The sequence below is a fragment of the Fragaria vesca genome, linkage group LG5, assembly GCF_000184155.1.
Source record: "Fragaria vesca subsp. vesca linkage group LG5, FraVesHawaii_1.0, whole genome shotgun sequence".
NCBI classification, from domain to species: Eukaryota; Viridiplantae; Streptophyta; class Magnoliopsida; order Rosales; family Rosaceae; genus Fragaria; species Fragaria vesca.
Genome location: NC_020495.1, coordinates 6,795,471 through 6,798,614, shown reverse-complemented (window position 1 = coordinate 6,798,614; position 3,144 = coordinate 6,795,471).

Genomic DNA, 3,144 nt, shown 5'->3' with positions numbered 1-3,144 from the left:
AAGTCTGGACTATAGCCGACGAAATTATGTCGTCGGCTAAAGTCTGGACTATAGCCGACGACTTATACGTGTGTCGTCGGCTAAAGTCACCACAGACGAGCTTTTCCCGACGAAATCTTAGCCGACGAAAGGTCGTCGGCTAAGATCTTAGCCGACGAATTAAGCTGACAGGCCGACGAAAAATTTTCGTCGGCTAAAGTGCTTGTCCTGGTAGTGAAGGATTTGGGGCATCTTAAGTACTTCCTTGGCATAGAAATGGCTACTTCTCACAAAGAGTTGTTTCTAAATCAAAGAAAGTATGTTCTTGATCTGTTGAAAGAGTCAGAGTTTTGGGATAGCAAACCAGCTAGCACTCCTTTGGATAGCAAGCTTCAGTTTGAAACTTCAAGTGCTTTTCTCTCTGATGTGACATCTTATCAAAGGCTGGTTGGTAAGTTAATATTCTACCTTACAATCACTCGTCCAGACATTACCTATCCTGTGAGTATTGTTAGTCAATTTATGCAAGCTCCTACTCAAGCTCATCTTCACATTGTTAAGAGGATTCTTCGCTATCTTAAAGGCTCTGCTGGTAGAGAAATTTTGTTGAAAAACAATGGCAATGCTAACATCATGGGGTATACTGATGCGAATTGGGCTGGTAACTCACTTGATCGAAAGTCCACTACTGGTTTTTGCACCTTTGTTGGGGGAAATGTAGTTACATGGAAGAGTAAGAAGCAAACGGTTGTGGCTCGTTCTAGCGCAGAAACTAAATATAGGGCAATGCCTGCTACTGCTTGTGAGCTTATTTGGCTGAAGGGTTTGCTCTCTGATTTGGGATCCCCTTGTAGTCAACCAATCTCTCTATTGTGATAATCAAGCTGCCATGCACATTGCTTCCAATCCTGTTTTTCATGAAAGGACCAAGCACATCGAAATTGATTGTCACTATATTCGAGCTCAAGTTCAGTCCAAGCTCATTGTCACTCATTACACTCGCAGCTATGATCAGCTCGCTGATATCTTCACCAAGTCTCTTTCAACATTCCATTTTCATCGTATTTTGGGCAAGCTTGGCTCAATGAATCCTCTTGATCCAGCTTGAGGGGGAGTATTGAGAGTTAGAGATAAGTTCTAATTGAACTAATCTAGTTCAAATTGACTTTAGAAGCTACAGCTGTGCTATCATGTACTGCTGGTGTGCTACCAAGTACTGGTGGTCTCCCTGGTCCCCTTTTTCTAAAACAACAAGTTGGCTGTTGTAGCTTGTCTCTCTGTTGCTACAAATTAGAGACCAAGTTGGTGACCTCGGTTTCGGTGCCACAGTTGTGGCTGTGGTTGAGTTTGCTTTAGCTTTCCTTATACGATTCTCATTGTATCTATATATACTTGTTATTAAACCTCGTAAAGTTTTATCAAGAAATATAGAAGAAAAGCTTCCGCAATCTTTGTGTTTAGATATTTCTTCAGTCGTGGAAGCGAGCTGGGATCGACAGAGGATCTAGCTTTTGTTGGGTCAACGAGGTGTTTGTTGTGTTGGCCGGAAAATCCGATTGGCCGGATGGTGCAAATCAATGCTGGCTTTTTCAATGGCTTGTGGGGTCGATGCTTCCAGATCCAATTGCAGGGGTTCTTTGTTTTCACAGGTGTTGGGTTGCTTTAGGCGATCATTATCAGAATTGTAATTGCGGCGTTGTGGTTGCTCAACGGCCGCGGGAAGGCGGCGTTGGTGGCTGGGGTGTCACAGTTTTTCCTTTGGGGTCAGAAGGGATGGTGATATGTTGGTGTGGGTCTTTGGGCTTGAAAGCTGCTAGTAGGCTCAATATGGGTAAGAGATGGGGTTGGGCTCACTTTGTGGGAGTTGTCTTTGGGTTTGCTCTATTTATGTTTTTCTTATGAATTAATTACTGGTCACTCCATTAACTTTTATGCGCTTGACAGTTTACTCCATTAACTTTCAATTTCAATCGATTACTCCATTAACTATCCAATGTCACACAATTAGGTCCATCCGTTAAGTGGTCGTCCAAATCAGTGGTTAAGTTACTGACTGGACATATTTTTCAACTGGAAATTCCATTTAACACCCTCCCTCCCTCCCTCCTTAATCTCTTCAATCTCTTCTGTCTCCTCCTCCACCTCCTCCGCAACCACAACGCCACCACATCACCAGTTGGACCTTCAACAACACCGCAACAACAATACCAGCAACCAACCAACCAACCACACCACCAGTTGGACCTTCAACAACACCGCAACAACAATACCAGCAACCAACCAACCACACCACCAGCAACCAACCACATCAACACCGTAATCAAACACACCGCAACCAAACCACCAGCAACCAACCACACCACCAGTAGCTCACCCCGCAGCTCCTCGACATCTCTCTCCCGACGCTAAAAACTCAAACCCACCTACCTCGCATCTCTCTCCCGAAGCCCAAAACTCAAACCCTCACAACAATCTTCTCCCTTCGCCACCAACCAAACCCTAAACAACACCATCCATGAAGTCTTTCCGTTTTTCGCTTCAAACCCGTGCTAGACTTGAAATCTCAACCACTTCGAATCCCCAGCCAACAACCTCTTCTCGCTCGCCTCCCCTTCCTCTATATGAAATTGAAGCCATTTGTTTGATTGGAAACAGATTTGGGAATTGGGGGTTTCAATCCCTAAAATTTTCAGATTTGGGAATTGGAAGTGTTGAACGGTGAGCCACTAGAGGGCGTTGGTGCGGTTGGCGGCCAGAGGTGGGACACCAGCGCGTTGGGGATGGTGAGGAGGAGGGTGGTGTTAGAGTAGAGGAAGGCGCAGATGAGGTTGGGGTCAGAGACGTCAAGGCGGAGGGCGGCGAGGCTGAGAGAAGTGATGGTCGAGGCCACGCGCTCCGGTAGCAGAGGCGTGGGGCAGGTGGAGACTGTGGAGGCGGAATAGGTGACGCTGATGGTGATGGATGAGGCGGTGTCCGGCAAGGAAGAGGAGGGTGATGAGAGAAACAGCGGAGAGAGAAAAGTGGGAAGCCATGGCTGGCTGATGGGTTTTAAATGTGTGTGAGAGAGAGAGAGAGAGAAAGAGAGAGAGAGAGAGAGAGAGAGAGAGAGAGAGAGAGAGAGAGAGAGAGAGGAGGTAGGTAGTAGTAGTAGTAGTAGTAGTAGTA